Raw genomic sequence first — 22,882 nt, 5'->3', positions numbered from 1 at the left:
TTCGGCACACTGTTAGATTGTTTATTTGAGATTTTTCTTGTTTGTTGTGGTAGGCCTGTATTGCTATAAACTTCCCTTTTAGAATTATTTTTGCTGTATCCCATAAATCTTGGCACGTCTTATTTTCATTTTCATTTGCCTCCAGGAATTCTTTGATTTCTTCATTGACCCAATCATTGTACAGTAACATTTTGTTTAATCTTCACATATTTGTGGCTTTTCCTATTTCTTCCTGTAGTTGATTTCTCATTTAATACTGTTATGGTCAGAAAAGATGACTGGTATTGTTTCAGTCTTCTTAAACTTATTGACACTTGTTTTGTGGCCTAATATGTGATCTATCTTGGAGAATGTTCCATGCTCTTGAAAAGAATGTGTATTCTGCAGTTTTTGGATGGTATGTTCTGTATATATCTACTAAGTCCATCTGGTCTACTGTGTCATTTAAGGCCAATGTTTCCTTATTGATCTTCTGTTTGGATGATCTATCCATTGGTGTAAGTGGAATGTTAAAGTCCCCTACTATTGTTGTGTTACTGTCTACGTCTCCTTTATGTCTGTTAATAATTGCTTTATCTATTTAGGTGCTCCTATTTTGGGTGCATAGATATTTACAAGTGTTATATCTTCTTGCTGAATTGTTCCCTTTATCACTATGTAGTGTCTTCCTGTCTCTTGTTACAATTTTTGTTTTAAAGTCTATTTTTGTCTGATATAAGTATTGCTACCCAAGCTTTCTTTTGTTTGCCATTTGCATAGAGTATCTTTTTCCATCCCTTCACTTTCAGTTTGTGAGTGTCTTTAAGTCTGAAGTGTGTCTTTTGTATGCAGCATATAAATGGGTCTTGTTTTTTTATCTAGTTGGCCACACTGTGCCTTTTGATTGGAGCATTTAGTCCATTGATATTTAAAGTAGCTACTGATAAGTGCGCATTTATTGCCATTTTGTTACTTTTTTCTGGGTATTTTCTTCTCCCTTCTTTTCTTGTTCTTTTGCTCTCTTCCCTTCTGGTTGATGGCTTTCTTTAGTATCATGTCTGGGTTCCTTTCTCTTAAATTTTGCGTGTTTATTATATGTTTCTGGTTTGTGATTACCATGAGATTCATATATAATAACCTCCATATATAGCAATCTATATTAAGTTGATGGTCTCTTTAGTCTGACCTCTTGCTAAAAGCTCTAGTCTTTTACTACCTGTCTCTCACATGTTATGTTTTTGATATCATATCTGACCTCTTTTTTTGTGCATGTGTATCCATTTCTTATCATAGAAATAGATCATTTTAGTGCTTTTGTCTTTTGACATTTATATTAGCTTCATAGGTGATTGATATGCTACCTTTAATGTATATTTGCCTTTACCAGTGATTTTATTTATATTTATTTATTTATCTGATAATTTTCTTATTCCTATTTATTCTTCTCTTTTACACGTAAATAAGTCTGTTTTACATTTCTTGTAAGACTGGTTTTTTGGTGACAAACTACTTTAGATTTTGCTTGTTTGGGAAATTCTTTATCTCTCCTTCCATTCTGAATGATAACCTTGCCAGGTAGAGTGTTCTTGCCTGTAGGTGTTTTTCCTTTCAGCACTTTAAAAATATCATGCCACTCCCGTCTAGCCTGTAAAGTTTCTGCTGAGAAGTCAGCTGATAGCCTTAGGGGGTTTCCTTTGTATGTAACTTTTTAGCTTTCTCTTGTAGCTTTTAGGATTCTTTATCTTTAATTTTAGACATTTTAATTATACTATGTCTTGGTGTGGGCCTCTTTGGGTTTATCTGGTTTGGTACTCTCTGTGCTTCCTGTACCTGTACGTCTGTTTCCTTCCTTAGATTAGGAAAGTTTTCAGCTATTATTTCTTCAAATAGATTCTCTGCCCCTTTGTCTCTCTCTTCTTCTTCTTGAACACCTATAATACAGATGCTATTGTGCTTGATGTTGTCCCAGAGGTCCCTTAGACTGTCCTCTTTCTTTTTAATTCTTTTTCCTTTTATCTGTTTAGCTTGGGTGATTTCCTCTAATCTTTCATCTAGCTCACTGATCTGTTCTTCTGTATCATTTACTTTGCTATTGTGTCCCACTGGTGAATTTTTCATTTCCAGTATTGTATTCTTCATTTCTGATTGATTCTTTTTCATATTTTCTAATTCTTTATTGAAATTCTCACTGGGTTCATCCATTCTTCTCTCAAGATCAGTGAGCATCCTTATGACTATTAGTTTTTACTGTTTGTCAGGTAGATTGTTTATCTCTGTTTCATTTAGTTCTTTTTCTGGGGTTTTGTCCTGTTCCTTTACTTGGAATATATTCTTTTGTCTCCTCATTTTGCCTCTTTCTCTGTGCTTTTATCTATGTATTAGGTAGGTCAGCCATGTCTCCCAATCTTGGAGTGGTGGGCTTATATAAGAGATGCCTTTTGAGGCCCAGCTGTGTGCTTCCCTCTCATCACAAGTTCCAAATGTTCCAGGAGTGTCCCCTGTGTGGATTATGTGTGTTCTTCTGTTGTGGCAGAGTTGCTCTTGCTGCAGGTGCCTGGGGAGACTAGGCTGTCTCCATGGCCAGCTGGTTGTAATGCTCAGCTGCATGTGGCTGCTATGGACCCTTCAGTCACTTTATCAGGCATAGGGAGATCCAACACAGCTGGCTACAAGGTCTAATAGCACATTGTTCTTGAGGATTTCCTGTTATGTGAGTAGGCTCCCAGCATGGCTGGTTGCTAGGCTCAGGGGCTTACAATTGCTGTAGGTCTCCAGCTTGCAAAGCTGTCATCAGCTATCTCAGAATTGCAGTTAAGTTTGGCTGGCCCTAGTCATAGGAGTACCCAATTGTTTCAGGTTTTGGAAGGTGGGGCTGATCCCCTAAGTGGCTGTTTGAGAAGCACAAGTCTGCTGCAGCTGACAAGCCCTACAGCCTACAGGGCACTTACCCTGTCAACACAGTCTTGGCCTGACCCCACAAATATAACCCACTGAAGCAGGCCCAGTTGCCCCACTGGAGAGACCCCACACTCTCTGCCAATGCAGACCCACTCCTCACTCACACCTTGCTCCACAGAGGCAGACCCACTCACCCAACTACAGAGATTCCAGGCACCCCACCCATGTGGGCCCACAAGTTGCCTGAGGGCTTGCTGTTGGGGGGAGCCAGTCCCTAGGGTGGGCTGCCTGCCTGGCTGAGCTGGATTAAATTGGCGCTTTAGGGGGTGAGACAGATCCCTGTACTGACTGGCCAGGGGAACAACTCCAGTGACATCCACCAATGTCTGTGTCAGCACACCTGCACTAGGTCTCAATAATGGCTGCTGCCACTGTCTCAGTCCCTGGGGAGGTGGTACCAGCCTGGGGAGGGTGGTTTTCACCTCTCACCAAGATGCACCCAGAGCCTATCAAGTTAGTCTCTTTTCACCAAAGGGCTATACACCTTTCTTTCTGGTGATTTTAGGTTGCTTTCTGAAACAGGTGAATTTGTGAATGGGCCCTTTAAATGCAGGCTTTTTCCCCCTCTTATGTTAGATAGCTTTTCTGGGTGTCTTCCCCATTGTTGTTAATAGCCAGAAAAGACAAATATTATGACACTCTTCTTGGTTGTGCTGAGTCCAATAGTTGCTTATAGTGGTAATGCTCCCCCACTCCTCCAGGGAAAGTTTTGTACCCTAAGATTGCTCCTGGCTGACCATGAAGCACTGCACCTAGAAAGTGACTTTTTTTCTCGCCAGAAAGGAACTTCTGGCTCTTCCGCCTCTGTCAGCACTGTCCTTTGTTGTGGGAGTTCTTTTTATCCAGTTTTCAGTTCTCTCTCAGGGATAATTATTCTAAGAGTAGTTGTAAATTTCTTGTGTTCATGGAAAGAGGTGAGTTCAGCATCTGCTTATGCCACCATCTTGACATCATCCTAGAGACACACTTTAAAGTTTAGTAATTAATACAGTCTGGTATTCCAGACTGTATGTAGGGATAAAGCAATGGGATGAAATAAGAAGTCCACAACAAATATTTATTAAACCTTTGAAATTTTTTATTGAATTAATCAGCAAGCAGATAAAGAATCAGAACATTATCAGCAATCCAGAAACCACCTTCTTGGTTGCTTTTGGTCAATACTCTTTCCCAAGGGTGACAACTATTCTGATGTCTAAGAGCATGTATTAGTTTTGCCTGTATTGTGCTTTTTATAAATGGAATAATATGGTAAGTACTCTTTAGTATTTGACTTCTTTTATTCAATATTATGTTTGTGAAATTCATTCATGTTGTTGCATGCAGTTATAGATTCTCTTTCTGTATAATATTCCATTTTGCTAAACACTGCTCTAATTACTGAATATAGAGCAGATAAAAAACGAGTCCTTGCTTTAATGGAGCTTATGTTCTAGCATATATAATATAGGAAAACAGGTATATACATATATATATATATATATATATATATGTATATATGGAAGCTACATATATGCTGGTGTTGTTGCGCAATTGAATAATGATGCTAGGACAACTTGATATCCATTTGGAAAGCATATGAAAGTAGAACTCTATACCATACACACAAAAAATAATTCCAAAACATTTAAAAATCTAAATGTAAAAGGCAAAGCTTTAAAACTCTTTAGAAGAAATACTAATTTACTAATTATCAATATTTATTAAACATCTACTTGTACCACACACTCTTCTAGGTATTAGGGATACGTCATTAAATTTAGCATACAAAAACCCCTGCTCTTATGAACTGCACATTTAATGTGATGAGACAGACAACAAAAACATAAACAAGTAAATTATATAGTATACTAGAAAGTTATAAGAGTTTTTGAGAAAAGTAAAGCCAGTGGAGGTAGAGAGGTAAAGAGCACTTAGAGAAGAGGGGATAGGGTTGCAATTTGAGGTAAGATGGTCAGGGAATATAGCAAAAAATTCTTTGTGACCTTAGAGCAGAAAAGGATTTCTAAAATAAGACAAAAAACACAAACCATAGGAAACTCTAGAATAATTTGACTAAATTAGAGCAGAAACATTTGTACATCAAAAGACACTAGAAACAAAGCAAAAAGGAAGTGAGAAGATATTTGTAATCCATATTATCCTCCAAGGATTCATATCCAGAATATACAAAGAACTTCTACAAATTAATAAGAAAAATGCAAGCAACCAACAGAAAAAACATAGACAAAGGATATGAATATGCAGCTCACAGGAGAGGAAACCCAAATTATGACTAAACCTGTAGAAAAAAATGCTTATCATCACAAAATGCTTGATATCAAAGAATATATGAATTTAATCCACAATAAGTTTCTTATTATTCATTTACCTATGTTTTTATTTAATCAAATTAGTTAAGATTCATAAAAAAGAATCTTCCTGAGATGGGTCCACCCATGAATAGTTGTTGGGATCACAGAGGTACCACTATTGTGCATTTGACTGGCTGCTTTCCTACTCGCCTTCAGAATCATGACGTGTTTTGGGTTACAGTGGATCTAGGGAGCAACTGAATCCTGCCTCTCTCTTGTCTTTTTGAACATGCATAATATTATCCACGTCTCCCTAACTCCTACAGTAAATATAAACCTTTCCTCAAAGTTTTGAGGTCTTTAAAGATGAAAAAGAGGGGAAAATGATATTCATGAACCAATGGAGCTTGACATGCCACCAGCCAAATTGACGTATAGTTACTTAAGAAAAAGAAATTCAATTTGAGGATGACCCAGGACCCTTGTTTCCTGTTTTCCTTTCTGATACTCAATGAATGTCCATTTCAATTCAATGCTTATTGAATTCAAATTTGTCAAAAAATATTGCTTATGAAAGCTGATGTAAAGATGAACTATTCTGTGCCTGATGCCAAATTGAGCTTTCTAAAATGCAAATCTGATCACTAAGCTCTCATATGCACGCTGTATTCCAACCTTAATAAATTACTTGCTCTTCTGAAAACAGAAGATGCTTTTGTAACTAACAATCAGTTCCCTGTAATATTTTTATTCAACAAATATATATTGAGTACCTATGATGTGCCAGATACTGTTATAGGCACTGGGATTTACTTATGAATAAAAAATAAACTTTCTATTTTTATGGAGCTTATATTTAAGTAGGAGAAAGTAGACAATAACATGAAAAAATAAATATTTAATTTGTTAATATGTCTAGTATTCTAAGAGCAATGTTTTTTTAAAAAGGATAAGGGCAAATGGTGGTGGAGAAGTGCTATTTTAGGTATTTTGGTAAAAAGAAAAAAGATTTTTGTATAAGAAGAAATTTGAGTAAAGACTTGAAAGAAATAAGGGAGCAAGCCATACAGTTTCGAGAAAAGGAACACTGTTTTTGTCAATGATGTAATCAAAATAGGTTAGTGTTATGTTAGTTTTAGGTCTGAAATATGAGGGGCAAGTTCTAGCATCTGAATAAAAATATGATGTTTTAAATACTCACACTATATCAAAGAGTGTTTTTCTCTGAATTAATGAGAAAATAATACAGCTTTTTGAAATTCTGCAAAGACTTCCTGCTGTTTGAATTATCAATTCTGTAAGCCTTAGACCACAGAAACATTTAACTTTTGAGATTCAATGCAGATATATTTTACTCTTATAGAAAAAGAAAAGGTCTGATGTTTGATTGAAGGCATCCATGTGATGCACCCATTTTTACCTAAAGTAGTTTTTGGATTCTCTGGTGTGCAGACATTGGTCCTCTTCTACATACTGTTTTCCCTGCTATCCTTTCCTCAACTCAAGATGCTGAGATCTGAAAAGGAATACCAAGAAACAACTGGACACTCTTGCAAAACTCTTTAAAAAGTTTTCCTACTGTGAATGGAATGAGAAAAATGTAGTAAGTGTATCTGAACTTTCCTGGAGATGTTTAAAATACAAGCAGTAATTTGAAAATTGGCTGTCACAATTTTCCAGGTGGCCCAACCAACCTTTCCGATAGCACTGCTTTCTCAGGGGCTCATCACAGGCCAATCTAAGCTACAAGTGTAACCATCACTCCAGGTAGTTGACAGCTATCTCTATGCCTCCTACCCAGCCACATAAACACACAATTTACTCTTCAACAACTCTGGTCTTCTAATTTCCTAAAATATACTGGATGTACTAGCACTGCGTGTTACTCAACATACCATGTCCTTCCTGCTGGGATATGTGGGCAAATGAAAGAGAACGGATTCCAAAGCACTTATTTCTGGTAAAATGAAAAATATGATTAAAAACAAGTGATAGAAGGAATTTTTAAAGACAACCTGATCACAAATTAAACATATAAAATAGTCATGGAGTACTGGGGAAATAAAATGGCAAATTGGCTATTTGGAGATCCATTCATTTTTTTCATTCATTCATTCATTCATACATTCATCCACCCATTCATTATTCATTCATTCAATAAGCATTTCTTGAACATTTACATTGACTTTATGATAGGATCTGGGGTTAAACAGTTGTTTCAAAATATAATCACTGTCCTTGAAGAGCTATTAGGTCACATAAACATATAAACTATTACAATACAGCTTGGTGAGTGCTCTCTTAAAGGTTTGTGCATCAAGTTAGAATGTGGAGAGAGAAGATCAAAGAAAGTTGCCTGGAAACATTTTTTTAAAAAAATTTGAATAATAATTCTAGTAATTTAGAGTGTCAAAGCCCAGAATATTCCCTCGCCATAAACACTGCAAAGATTAACAATTTCCCATTATTTGCACATGCTTATATGCCTTTCTTTTAACTATATCATCAGTTACATCACAACAATGGGGGTCACTACCTTTTCAGGCCATTCCCAGAAATGCTTACCTCCTCCTCCCCTCTCTTGGCCAGTGGTTTTTCCAGGAATAAATGACGACACGGTCTCAACTACTTAACAATATGTGAAACTGTGGAGCTGTTCCTGGAAATACTGCATTCAGGGATTGACATATGATCAGAAGCCTGAACAGGCAAAGATTTAACTTGTTCTGCTTGGACCTCCCAAAATTATCTTTCAAAGCAGAGACATTAGTCTCTGGTGGGAACTTGACCAGATTTCCACAGTGAAGAAATATTTCCACTGGTTTATACGGTACTGTTGATTTCTGCAGTGATTTCCTCCTAAAGAGTAGACGAGCATCAATAAAGGCTCATTCAAGCTGAACTTTCAGTAATGGACTCATAAGGAACTTGAATGTAATTTGTTTTTATATAATGCAAGCTCATAAAATGCATCATTTTTCTTACCCAATTCATAGTTGAAGATTTATCATTAAGAGGTTTTATTCAAGGCCAGACCCTTAAAAAAAAAAACTGAACATTTTTTTTCTCATGCTAGCAAAATCCTCCCGTTAAAGAACCGAAGTGCTTCAAACACCCTAGTAATGGTACAGTAAATTACATTTTCTCATTTGGAACATTGTAATAGATTTCTCTACAGAGTGATTTATCATGCAACAATTAGGAACCCAAGGGAATTAGATGACCATTTTAAATTTTATCAGCTTGTTTCAATAAACTGTTAATGTGACCCTAATGTTTGGGAAGCACTTTAATATAATCAGATTTTGGTTGTTCAATCTACTGACATTAATGGCTACCTCATTAATCATAGCATTCTCCCCAAGACCTTGGAGGCTGAGCTAAGTTCAGTGGACCAATTCTTACAATAATAAAAACAGGCAATTTTCGACAGGGAAATATTCTCACTTTAACTATAAACTGCGTTTTGTTATTTCTTAGGAATTGACAGAGGTAACTGGAAAGTCTAAAAGCTTACAAAATAATAATTAAAAACTCTTTAGACTTAATTCCCAAATTGGTCAATTAAATCAAGACCTCCTATAATCATTACCTGTAATATTTTTCTATTATTTAAAAGTATAAAGGTATACAGCAAGACCTAAAATAGGCCAGATGACAAATACATAATACATGTCTGTCTCCCAAGCCTGGGTAGCATCTGATGGTTTGCACAAATCCTGCAGAGCTGAAACACACCTTCAACTTTTCAAACCCTATAGTTAATTCCTCAGTGGTCTTTCAAGTCCTTTCACTACAGGACTACATGGTGATTTATAAGATTTCAGGAAATTGTGTGTAAATGTAGAGGTTGATTTTAGTACTTCTGACTTTTTTTCATTGTGATAACAGACACTTTCTCAGTCTCTTAAATGTCTGTATAACTGAAAGAAACAAGATTGTTTCCTGCTTGGGTTACCCTTATAAAATGCCTTTGTATTATATGTCATGACTGCAAAAAAGGACGTAGTACCATCTGTTTCTAAAGTTATGGTTTTGTTTTAATAATTTTTCTTGTTAAACTTAATAGAATATGATGTTATTGGAAATAGAATATATCAAGCCATATAGTTAGCAGGAAACAGAAAAATCAGATGTTTTTAAGTCAGGCTAAAATGTCCTGTGCTTTAAAAAAAATTCATTTTTGGTTTCAAGGAAATCTCATCATTAAGTGTGTGGTTTGTAGTCTGGGTTTTATATTATCCTCAAAGTTTAAACTATAGAAAACACAGCCTTAAAAAATCAAATATAAAAACACTACCAAACCTATCTTCCCAAAGCAGAACATTTTTGGAAATGTAACATGACCAAATCACTGTTTATAACTTTTTTAGTTCTCAACTTTTTATTTATTTAAAATATATTATTTTGAATTAAGATTCTAGGATATTTTATTTTGAATTAAGATTCTAGGCTAGAAATGTTTAAGCTTATTGTATTGGAGAAGAATAAGAACCCTCTGAAAATATTCTAGTGCAATATGCCTTCTCAAGGGGACTTGAATTTCATTGCACAGAATGCTGCCAGTTCACTCATTCAGTCACCAAATACTTGTTGAGCACCTTCTATTTTATAGGTGTTGTGTCTCCTAGACTATGGATTCTGAAATTTATTTGTGAAGTTAAGTGCATGTTCTGTGCATAATAGTACTTTAAAGATTGGAAAGAAACGTATCTTCTTTGCTTGGCATTCAGTATGCACTTACTTCATTACTTCATGCTTGTTAAATGGATAACTATATTACTAGAATAACAATTTTTTTTTTGAGGAAGATTATCCCTGAGCTAACGTCTGCTGCCAATCCTCCTCTTTTTGCTGGGGAAGATTGGCCCTGAACTAACATCTGTGCCCATCTTTCTCTATCTTATACGTGGGATGCCTGCCACAGCATGGCTTGCTAAGAGGTGTGTAGGTCCACACCCAGGATCCGAACTGGCAAATCCCAGGTGGCCCAAGCTGAGCACATGAACTTAATTGCTACACCACCTGGCTGGCTCCCTAGAATAACAAATTTTACAAACTATGAACTACCTAATTCTCCGTATAGTCAGGAGCCCTTCATTGGAAGACTCTCTTTTAGGACAAATTACTTGTAGGGAGAAATTATGCTGTGAAGCAAAGATAAAGATGAATTGTTTTTCAGATAGATTAAAAGGCATAGGTCAATTTACTGTCTGCCAGGTTAGAATTTTTAATAGTTCTTCAAAAACAAAGAGTTTCCCTGTATGGCAAATGTAGCCACCATGGAAATGCATTGCTCAGATCTCCTGCTGTGGGGAGCAGAGTTGACTGACAGATACCAGCTGCTGCCCCTAGAGATCTATAACCAGTGCTTGTCCAAGACCATGCTTCCCCCAGGGTGATCCCAGCTGGGGTAATGTGCAGGTATTCACAGGAAACAGAATTCTCTGGAGGGATCTTTGGCTTAGGGACTCCATTGGCCTGCCGAAGATTTCTTAGGACGGTGATGCAGTCTGAGACTCTTTATACCCAAGCCTCCTTCCTTCAACCTCTTCTATCACAAGTGTCAGACCAGCCTTGTGGTCTGTAGACTCTCCCTTCCTAGGCCTGCTTCCTCCCCTCATCCTTCACAGGTTTCGCTCAGTCAGTCTCCTGGACATCAAATCTCATCTTGGCCTCTACTTCTCAGAGGACTCAAACATAGAAAATTTGTTCTGTCATCTTTGCAAGCTCTTTAACATATGTGATAGGAAATTGGGCACTTATTTTGTTTGAAAAAGCACTAACTGCTATTGGGAGGTTACAATCATAATTATTGCTCTCTCTCCAAACATGTTGAATAAAATAAATCTACCATTCACCTTACATTTTTGTATCCCACATTTATTAATGTGAGACATTTTTTCAGGAGAAACAATTTGAAGTGTTATAGACCAGTGTTGATAACTACAAGGCAAAAGAGGAATACCATTTTATGTGATGTCACAAGCTTTGACTCTGTTGCTTGGTTTCTAGTTATGGTTGGGTGATATGCATAGACGACATGTTACAAAACCTTGTGCACTTGCTCAGTCTATGGCCCAGATTATGCCTTAGATTTATCGTCTTGAAGAATACTATAAATAGATAAAAGTTTATTCTTATTAAACACTGCCTTAAAATAGAGGGCTGGAAAAGAATGAAAGAGAAGGATTGGGGGAGAGAAGAGGCAATAAGAGTCAGGCAAGACAGTGAGGGACAGAAGCCTGAGTTACATTTACAGAAGCCAAATTGTATAATATTCTCCACTAAAATTTCAGTTATATATATTATATATATATATATATATATATGGTTCCCAATTTATGGAACATCAATTATTACTACCTATGCTTAGATGCTTTATCTAATTTATTTCTAATCCACATAATCCCATAATATACAGTATATTCTCACTTTAATGATAAAGATAAGTAAGACCAAGGCTCTCCATTTACATATTAATTCTGTCAGACAAATACTTCCTGACAATTTACTAGTTGACTCACACCATGTTAGATGCTGGGGCTATAGTAGAGAACACAGGACGTTGAAGTTTCTGGTCTCAGGGAGCATATATTTATCTGCTTTATGCTGTGAGGAAAGGTTCAATTCTAGGTATATTTCTTTTTAAAAGAAAATACACTTTAATAAGACAAACTCTTTAAACAAGGCCACTCTTTAAGAAGTTAACAATCTTGGCTTTTCTACTTCTTCTTGTCTTATAATAGACCTAAGGTGGGTGGATAACCTACTGGAACTGCACACCTTACCATGTGTTATTGATTACTTCAGGCACCTTTTGTAGCTACTTACAGGACTTGGAACAGTGCTTTGAATTTAAAATGTCTTTTTCTGTGCTTGATGTGCCTAATTATGTCAGCACCAGCTGGAAGGAGATATTGACAAGAGAGTACAACACTGCTATGTTCCCTACATAATTTAAATTCAGTGGCAGGCTTCCACCTCCATCTCCCTTTCCACCTCCATCGGCATAGAGTGATCCTAGTGCTCCATGTTGAAATGCACAAAGAAAGTGCATGCAGAGACAGGTTTTGCTATGCTTTCAATACTTGAGTATCAAAGGTCTCTAATAACAAAATTATCATCAATAATTAAATCACTTAATAGCCATGGGAAGTGCATACTGTGTTAGGTTTCAAATGATGTTTTAATGCCTTATTAATTTACACTTCTGACAGATTTTGATCACTTTCCTTCTCCTTCTTGGGGTAAAACAGTGAAATATCCCATCTGCTTTCATCAACTTTGGGGCATCATGGCCTTATATGTTGTTGGGGAGGAAGACGTTTCCTCTACCAACTGTGGATTCTTCTGGCCGGAGAATGAATTAAATTCACATGAGACAGAATAACAGGAGAAAATTAAACAAAGCTTTATAACATGTACACATGGGAGAGGCTCAGGCAACCTGAGCAACTCATCAAAATGGCTGAAGCCACCACCTTAAATATCATCCTCAGCTAAAGACAAAGGAGGAAGTTGGCAGTGGGCGGAGTCAGTTACAGGAAGTTATCAGACAAGTACAGTAAAAAAGATGCAGATTTAAGTCCTTGCCTTTGGCATTGGTAAGAGTTTCTAGAGATAAGGTCATCCCCCCTTCATCCTGGTACAGAGAGGGAGACACTTTACAGATGGAGATTTCCTTTACAATGTAAATGTCTCCCAACAAAGGGTGCGCAAGTTCCACCCCTCAGAGTTGCCTTCCTGTCTGCAGCTTATTAAAAGCAACCAGCCCCAAACAATCCTCATGCCAAAGAGACATATCTTAGGGTGGCCAATTCCAGGCCCCCACAATGTCCAATAGTGATTTAAACAGTCAATGGAGGCATTTAGTTTCTGCCATAGGTATCTAGGTAAACGTATTATTTACAATCCTTTAAAAGGTAGTTTTATGTGGTTTATTTTTTACTTGTGTAATTTAACAAAGATTTACTGAATGCCTAGTATGTTTCTGATGATGGGAATATAAGATACAGAAGGTACAGCTCTCTTTCAGAAGTTTATAATATAGTGAGGGACACTGACAAGCAAGCAAATAAGTTAATTGAATAGATAGAAATTCACAGAATGCTTATGGGACCACTTTGGAGGACAACATAGTCTTATAGTGGGGTTTTTTTGCTAATTAAAAGTTGGTATTTAAAAATAAAATGTTTAAGGGCCGGCCTGGTGGCACAGCAGTTAAGTTTGCACATTCCACTTCGGCAGCCCTGGGTTCACCGGTTCAGATCCCAGGTGCGGACATGGCACTGCTTGGCAAAGCCATGCTGTGGTAGGCAACCCACATATAAAGTAGAGGAAGATGGGCATGGATGTTAGCTCAGGGCCAGCCTTCCTCAGCAAAAAGAGGAGGATTGCCAGCAGTTAGCTCAGGGCTAACCTTCCTCAAAAAAAAAAAAAAGTTTACATACATTCTATATAAGAAAACAAAGCATCAACTATTCAAAGAGAATAATATCTAGAGAATAATTTTAAATAAATGAACAAAAACTCAAATTATGACTGCCTAATGTAATTTGTCAAATATATATTTTGTAATAGCTGAGACAACTAATCACTTTTCTTATATATAAGTTAAAACACAATGAGGTTTTTAGAAATTCCATATCCTTAAACTTCTATAATATAAACCATGTAAATTGGAACATTATTTTAAAATAAGGCTATAATAATAATTATAATATTGCTGTATGAAATTAGCATAAAATGGCTAATGCATTATATCCATATAAGTGCTTAAAATATGGACAGTTTATGGAAATAAACTCAGAGATCCCTTTATAGATTAGGCATGGAAAGCAAACAAAAAATCTCATTATGGAATGTAAAAGATTGTCCAGTATGAAAATAATAAATAATGTTTTTTGAACATAGGTACACTAATAAACTGCATTACTGTGGTACATATTTTAAGTTCCAAAGTTAATCCTTTTTTGTGTGTTATTTTGGTTCTTATGTAGGCAGTTTTGTTTGCAAGGAACAGAAATTCATTCAGTTCACCTCAGACAGGAAATTCTATAAAAATAAGGAAAACAGGAATCTTGACCAATCTTCAACGAAAGCAAGAAAAAAGCTGTTTTAAGCAAGAACAAGAAACTGAACAGCTAGGCCTTGTAGCAACCGGAATGCAGCCTTTGAGAGCAAATGCAACTATCAAGTTACCTCATTGCTTCCTCAGCTGCCTGGGCCCATCCCTCCTCGGTCAGTATCCCAATTTTAACCTGCCTGGGCTTCCTTTGGTGTATTTTCACTTCCACTTCCACCACCAATAAGGTACCTCTCTACGCGTCTCCCAGTCTAATCCTGCCTGGGAGGAAGATCTGATTAGTTCAGACATCAGTGTCATTGAGAGGTAAGACCCTGGATGCCCTGGCGTTAGGTGCCCACCCCAATGAAATCACTGTAGTCAAGGTGGCAGGGTCAGGGCTTAGAGCACACGATCACCCAGGACAAAACTGCTGTCTGGAGTTGTCGCTGCGGGCCATTTATTAAATTACTAATACTGCGAACAATTCCAGTGTGTGACACAGCTTCTTTGTTGTATGCTGACATGAGTCCTCTTTATGCAATAAAAAGGTGGATTTTTCTCAAAAGGGCTTAAATTTTCTCAGGAAACACAAGCAGCATGTAGACAAAATTGAAACCAGAAGCAAGTACATTATCTTTTGCATCAAACAAATTTTTTTGTAAAATAGTAGTCAATACCTGGCATTATATGAAGTGGATGAAATAAAAATAGGACTTAAAGCTCTAGAGATTTACCAGGTGAAGCTTTATCTACAAAAGTAAAGCAATTAGTTGCCTCACTGAATTAACTAAAATAGGAGGTCAAGAACTATGCATTCAAATCAACATGTTGTTACTCGGTGTTTTCATCGTTACCTATGTGTTTTGGTGTTACACACCTATCACTCAGAATAGACATGCTGTAAATGTGCAAAGCCATGTAAATTATTATTAATAATTTAAAATGTCAATAACCCGTTTGTTAGCATTTATTGACTGCTTATTGTATGTTACATATTCTGCTAAGTTATTTTGATATGCTAACGTTTAATATCCAAGCCTAATGAATTATCAAATATTAATTAGCCCTATTTACAGATGAGGAAACTAAGTTGTAGAGAGGTTTAATTATTTGCTCAAGAGCAAGTTATAGCAGGTGAGAGTTGGGGCCAGGATTTTGTGAGAGGCACCCTGTCCAGAGCCCATTCTTTCCATCATCACTGTGCCATTCTAGCTCCTGGAAAGAAATGTTTAAAGGAATAGATTATCCTGACTTTGGAGGAAAATTTTGCTTCTCTGTGTAATCCTGATGAGGAAATAAAGTTTTCTCTCAACTTTTAAATATCAAAAAGGTGATCAAAAGTTCAGGAAGAAGAAAAGAAGCTTAAAAAAAAAAAGAGGCAAGAGGGGCTGGCCAGTGGCACAGCGGTTAAGTTGGCTCTCCGCTTCAGAGGCCCAGGTTCGCCAGTTGGATCCCGGACGTGGACATGGCACCACTCATCACGCCACGCTGAGGTGGCATCCCACATGGAAAGTAGAGGAATATGGGCATGGATGTCAGCTCAAGGCCAATCTTTCTCAACAAAAAGAGGAGGATTTGCAGCAGATGTTAGCTCAGGGCTAATCTTCCTCAAAAAAAAAAAAAAAAAGAGGCAGGAGACACTTAGGGAAGTTGATCCTCAGGACTGATTTTTAGGAAGATTGAGTTGGTCTCCAGTATTGAGATTCTTCCTAGTTTTCATACTCTAGACACATACACACATTACCTCGTCCCAAGTACTTTCCCTCCATTTTTGTTACTACCCAAGGGTCCACTAATTTTAATTGTTAAAAAGTCATCATTTGCCCATGTCAGTGCCTCCGTCCCATCTGGTCTTAGTACCGTGGGATTCTGTGTTCTCCAACTTGCAGAAGGAAAGTTGACTCTGGTTAAACTCATGCTAGGTTCATTCTGACGTGTAGCAATTGAGCAAGCAAGAGTGAGGAAGGCTGCACATGTAATTTGTGTGTGTGTGTGTGTGTGTGTGTAGGGGGGCTCTATGCAATGTTGGGACTCTTAAAACTGGCTGCTTAACTACAATGCCCGTGAGCCTTGATTCAAGAACTCTTCAGCTTACTTGGAAGGCAAGGATAAAAGAAACTGTCAAAGCTGTACATTTCACGTGATTCATTTTACTATTAAAAGCTGCCTTTCTTGTCTCTGGGGTAAAATAACTCTTTAATGGTCAGAATATTTCTCCTACCACTGCTGGAATATTGGCTATTAGAAGAAACTCTCCAGCAAAACTATATCACACACAAATTAGACTCTAGCTACTTTGACAGTATTTTTGTTCCAACACCTATCTGAAATCAGATGTTCTGAGGGACGATGTCTTTCTTCACTCATGGTTTCCATGATGAGGGATTTTTCCATAAATACATGCCAAGAAACAGAACTGGAAGGATGCAAAAATAGCATCATAGTTTGTGCCAAAATGTTTCCTTCATCAGATTTCTTTTTCTTTCTCCTCATTTCTGTCTCAAATTATCTTTAACCCAGGAAATGGACCTGGCTCATTGAGTTCAGAAGCAGTGTGGCTTCAACACACTTTTGTCAGTATTCCTAGAACCTAACCCACCTCCAAGGCACTCAAGTGTCTTCGAGATCTGTTCCCAGCCTACCTTTACTGCTAAGATTATGGCCAGCATATTCCGAACTTAGACAAAAAATGAAGCAAGTATCATAATACCCATGTATCTTTCATCAAAAATAAATGAGTCTTAACTTTCAGTGATGTTTCCTTCAGATTGTTTTTTTAAGGAAATAAGATCTTCATTCATTCAACAAATATTCTTTGGGCACGCACTGTGAGCCAGTCACTCTTCTGGGTGTTTAGATATATCAGTGAGTAAAACAGACTCCAATAGCTTTTAGCGGGCAACTTGCATTCTCTGTGGGTTATTTTTAAACCTTCTAGAGGAGAAAAGCTTACTGCCCACTCCTGCTGTTTCCTTCTATGTGGAGGTATCTCTCATTAGCACGGCAACACTGACGTCTCCAGCCTCTTGCCTCTCTTCTCAGGATGGGCCATGTATCTTGTTGGTGAGCCCGGGAGAAGAAGCTGGGTCTGGGCATTCAGCTCCTCCTCTTCAGACAGTAGAATCATAGTATTGTTCTCCAACAACACAACATTAATTTTACAGGAAGAAGCTCTGACTCTATAGGAATGGTCGGTATAAGTCCAGAGCCGCTCGTGACAGTTTGGAGAACTTCATCCAAGTATATTTTCAATATTAAGAAGCCTATTTTGGTGCATTCTTATACCACGTCCCTCAACCTAGACTTGATTAAAATAGAGGAAATATTTTTCTCTCCAGTTGCCAATTTTTTTGTTTGTTTCTTTGTTACTCGGTCCTAAGGGTAAGTAAACGAGAGTGTCAGTTACTGGGACCTCTCAAACACACTGAATCCTATTCCTCTTCCACTCTCCCCAGAGCAATAGTTTCCTAATATTGGTGCATATTTTTATGGTCTATGGTTCTCTGTTTTGTTTTGTTTTTTTTTCACTACATTTATGTATAACCATAAAAAATTCTGTATTAGTTTATGTACTTTAAAACTCTACATAAACATTCCATATGATATATATTATTCTATAGCCTGTTTTCTTCACTGAATTTTGTTATTAAATTCTACCCATATTAATCTGTGTATACTTAGTCTATAATTATTGTATAATGTTATGTCATGTGACTATAATAAATTTTTTACCTATCCCCTCCGTGATGACACTTCCTTTGCTACCTTACGTCTTTGCTCTAGCTGTGCTGCAGTTAGCCTGATGCACAGTGTTCTCAGCTCTGGGCTCTGCACCTGCAGCTGCTTCTGCCAGGGATACCTGCCTCTGCTCAACACATCCACCACCCCCATCCCCAGTGCCCACTGCTTGAAACTCCAACAGTTAAGACTTGGCTCAGACATCTCTTCTTTCTCAAAGCTTTGTTAAATTCACATCATGCCTTGCCTTTCCTACATTGAAGGATCCTCATATCAAAAATAAGACCTGAATTTGAAAGTGTTTTGGAAACTGGATTGAGTTCTATATAAAAGTGAAATATTTGTGAGATAAACTTTGTAAATCTCTGTGGTAGATCTCAGGAAAACTAAACTTTGCTCTGTTGTTCAGTCTGTTTCTTCAAGACTAGATTAGAAAACTAGTTAGTAAGGAAGCCAAATGTGCATCTCATATTCTCTTTTTTACACATTGTGCTGAATAATTTCTGATTGGAATAGAAAAATGTCCACTGATTTAAAATCTCTCAGTGATATCAGTGGCAGAGGACACTGGAAAGCCAAGAAATTTGTCTTTTTTGAGTTAGCAAGTGGGCAGCATTTTGTTTTAAATAAGGGGCATTGCTTTGCAAAATATACTTTGTTCATTTATTGTGATGTCTGTATTCTAGTCTAAATTATTTATGATGAGACTTTATACTACATTTTATAGTCTGAGTAATATGAGTCTAAACTCTTTGCTAGTAAATCTTTGCTGAGAAGCGTTCAAGACCATTAGTTTTCAGTGAGGATTTCCAGAATTAGTAAAAGAATTAGTATGTTTTTAACATACATTATACATATTAAGTTCAGTTTCTGAGGAATATAAGTCTCTATGCAGAGCCAGAGGAAGTTTCGTTTTATTTTCTTAGTTTTTATTTGGGAAAGATGTCTTTGTTTCTGATGCACAAGGTGTTTTGTGGGTAACACTCATTAGGGTTAATGGGAGCAAGATGCAAAAATCTCTCCTGCTTTGTGAGAAGTACAGGCCCCGTAATGTTTCCAAGGGGAATACTCTGAAACCTTCATAAAACATTTATATCAGTTAGATCGAAAAAAAAGAGGAAAAGAGAAACCTCCTTTAATAAAACATTTGCCCCTATTACACTATGTTGCTATTGGAAATTTATTTACTCAAGAATTGTATGCAATGAATTTGCATTACATGTACATTTTGCAAAGAATGAAAGCCTACCAATGCTCTTGTATTATATAAAGAAAGATAGCCTTCTGCACGATGAAAGTGAGGATTTTGGTAACAACCTGCATGTTTCTCTGCTGTCCTGGGTTTATATGTATGCCATCCCTAGTTTGAGTTCTAAGATCTATCTTCAAGCTATCGCTCTCAAATTGGTGTAATAAAGAAGCAGAGAAAGCTTATCCTTATTTAACTTTCTCAGTGAGGGTTTAGCAAAAGTATAAAGCTAAAAATTTCTAATACAGAAAAATAAATAAAGTCCCCCAAAAAGCAAAAACATATTCACAGAATAACCACACACTAAATGTATTTTGCAGTATTATTTTACTTTGATTACATGTTAGATGTCATAATCTAGCTGGAATTTTAGAAATATGCAGGAATTTGGGAAGAGAATTTTAAAATGATATAAAGTAATTTTTGAAAATTCTCTAAATGAAAAATAAATTTAAAAATATCACAAAAGGAATAAAACTCTTAATATATTATGCATATATATCTATGTATAAATTCTAACAAAATATTATTTCTGGTCAGCTTTTGATGGAGCGGTATAAGGTTAATGTTTATACATCTTGAGCGGAACAGCCCACCCTTCTTGAGGAAGTGTTAAAATGTTGAACATCTATGTACACCACAAGTAACTAACACATTATATGGCTACATTATGACCAGATTATATCTATTAGTTACTGCTGTGCACCGTGTAAATCTCTAGATTCCCCTGGGAAATGAGAAAATCATTTCAGACTTCAATAACTAACAATCAGTTATTGCTCTGGGCGATAATAAAGCTGAATGCAATTACCTAAAGTGAAGTTAGCAGTGTAACAAATGAAATACAGATTTTTTTCCCCTCTCTTAAAATAAATGTAGCATCTCCTCATCCCACACTGCTGTGGATTATAATAGTTTTCTAAACAGTGTATCATCCGCATAGTGTATTTGAGATTTGAAATATATGTGATTAAAAGTTATAAAGTTACTTTTTATTGTATCACTTGGTTGGTACTCAAAATAGCAACAATTGCAAACAAACAAAAATCCAACAGTAAGATCCACAAAACTGTGAAACATAAACATTTATTTTATTTAAAAGATTTACAAGGCAGGGATGTGTCTTTCAAAATATTGACTTTTACCAATGAAAATGTTGAAACTTTTTCCTAGTCTTTGTTCATATAGCAAAATGACTAGACTGGGAAATGATAAAATCATTTTCGGAGTTAGTTATAATGGTCTTAGGTATATATCATTACTCTACATTGTTAAAGAGTTTATTGAAATGTATATTTACAAAAAAGAATTGGTTCACAATAACGGCTAATTTATAAGTTTTACACAGAATTTCTTTTTTCTATAACATTATTTATTAATCCAAAATTGATTTCTAACTCATTATTTGCGTATATTTCCTATTTGTCACAACAGAATGCAATTATACTGAAACAGATTTCCCAGTAGAAAGTTAATCCTGCTGTTTCACATTTTGTTTAACCATTTTTTATGTATAATTGTAGTCTGTGTTTTGGCATAGACCACTGCTGAAACAGTAGATTTTCTGGCAATTTGGCTGTTAGCATACATTTGATGGTGAATATAGCCTTTCATTAGCTCTGTATTCAAATAGCACTGCCAAAGTATTTTTCATGTTCTTTACTCATTTCTGTTTATAATAAATCCTTGGAAGCTTGAAGCTGACATCTGTTTTCTGAAGTAATCCTTTCTCTTTCTTCTGTATGGGCACATACTGACTTACTATAGTAGGGTTGTTTATTAGAGTTGGGCTGGGGGCGGCTGGCAATTATTATTTAAGAAAAATGGATCGTTTTGGGGGGAAAACACATAGGAAAATGGCATGAATAATGTTACAAAAGGATATGTAAAAATTGGCACCCACAAACACTAACAGCATCTGTTTAACTGAATATTTATATTCTGTAGTTTTATTATATGTTAAGTAATTTGAGGGGTGCTTCTATTTCACGGACCACACACTATTTGAAAATCAATTCATGTACCAGAGTAAAATCTTTATTGAATTTGCTTGTCCAAAAATCCTATTTTAACTTCTCTATCTCATTCAAGTTGATTCCTCTTTCTCTTCCTCCCTTCCAATCTCCCTACATACTGTCCTTCCTTCCATTGGCATATATTGACCACACACCCTCTTCCAGGCTCTGTCACTGACAAAGGCAGTGCAAAGGTCAGTATGACATGGTTCCTCACCACAAGAAGCTCACCTTCTAACAAGAAAGAGAGGCACAAACAGACAATGACAATTATTTTTTAAGTTGGGTGAGGGTCAAGCCTAATAGTCTAAGTGATTCTAAATAAGGCCTTATTGAACTCATGTGTGCTGTTTAATTAGAGATTTTCTGAAGATGGGATGTTGGGGAGACTGTACATTTTCCTGCTCTCTGACCACCATTGAGTGAACTTAAGTTCTTGCAGTGTAAAAGTCTTAGATATATTCTCTTAGTGTACCTGGGACAATTCTGAAGAGATTTAGCAAAGCCAATTTGAATGATTCATTTTGTGTATGACATCAACTTTCTCAGACGTTCCCTTCAGGTTCCCTTCACTCACACACACAGACACACACAGACGCACATACACACACACGAAGATCCATTGCTTCAGTGTTTTTCAAATTTAGCTTGCAGCAGAATCACCTCCAGGGTTGTGAAAATGCAGACTTCTGAGCCCCAACCTCCATTGTTTCTGATTCAATAGGTCTAGGGCGAGACCTGAAAATTTGCTTTTCTGACAAATTCTCAAGTGATGCTGATGCTGCTGATCCTGGTACTACACTTTGAGAACTGCTGTACTGTATCATTTAGGAATATTTTGTATCCTCTGATTGAAAGGGTTCAGTAAAGAAACCAAACCTACTGACAAAGTGCTAGTGAGTTCAAGATTTAAGCAGGTGCATCATCTTGTTAAGAGATGGTAAGTTGCTGCTGCTTTATTGTCTGCTGTGGTATCAGTGTACAATTAATGGCAAGCTTGGAAAGATATCTGAATTTTGGTTTAAAGTCAAAGAATAGAAAAGCCAGAATTAAAGACCGGAAATGTTTTTAATAGTTTGTCCAATGCAGTTTTCCTTAAGCATTTCTGACGGTGACCAAATGGTGCACTGAATATTCACAACCACAACAAAGAATTTGCTCTCTCAAAACCACTGTGTCCACCTGCAACCACCACTCCTCCCTCAAGTTTATACATTCGTGAGATTTGGGCACATGGACTGAATCTGGCATACTCTGTGTTTTACCTGATTGCCAAGAAAGATATTTCAAACTGTGCATTTGGCTGGACTTAGAATGTTCTCTGGCACAAAGAAAAGTCGAATGGTAATCATTTTAATGCAAAGAGGAAAGTCAAAAAAATCTTTTCCCTTTTAACAAAATTCTTAGCTCAAGACTTATAGGAGTATGATTGATCTGTGCAATTTCAAGAGTCCAAATTTAGCCCATATTTCCTCCCACACATTTCTAGTTCCTATCTCATTCTCCTGTTTTTTTTTTTTTTTAATTTCTTGCCTTCACAGTCCTGTGCTAGATATCTGCTTCATGCCCTCTCTAGATA

Source organism: Equus przewalskii, chromosome 8, assembly GCF_037783145.1.
Source record: "Equus przewalskii isolate Varuska chromosome 8, EquPr2, whole genome shotgun sequence".
Taxonomy (NCBI): Eukaryota; Metazoa; Chordata; class Mammalia; order Perissodactyla; family Equidae; genus Equus; species Equus przewalskii.
The sequence above is the reverse complement of the archived record's forward strand: the minus strand, read 5'-3'. Positions refer to the sequence as shown.